We start from the raw sequence: 214 nt of genomic DNA, 5'->3' as shown, positions 1-214 counted from the left end.
CTTAATAATGACAGTCAACAAAACCAGTTTCGCACAGCATTACCATGACGAGCGTGCCTTCGCTGAGGTAAATCTACAGCCATACGCTAAAGGTTTCCCCGGTGAAGGAACTGGCAAAGTAGTTAGTCAGTTGCACGGCGCGTAGTACCCGCCATCGCCAAAGCTGTGACCTGTCATGCATACAGAAGGGGACAGGATTTCAGGAGAGGTCCGT

This window comes from Penaeus monodon, chromosome 21 (assembly GCF_015228065.2).
Source record: "Penaeus monodon isolate SGIC_2016 chromosome 21, NSTDA_Pmon_1, whole genome shotgun sequence".
Classification (NCBI taxonomy): Eukaryota; Metazoa; Arthropoda; class Malacostraca; order Decapoda; family Penaeidae; genus Penaeus; species Penaeus monodon.
The sequence above is the reverse complement of the archived record's forward strand: the minus strand, read 5'-3'. Positions refer to the sequence as shown.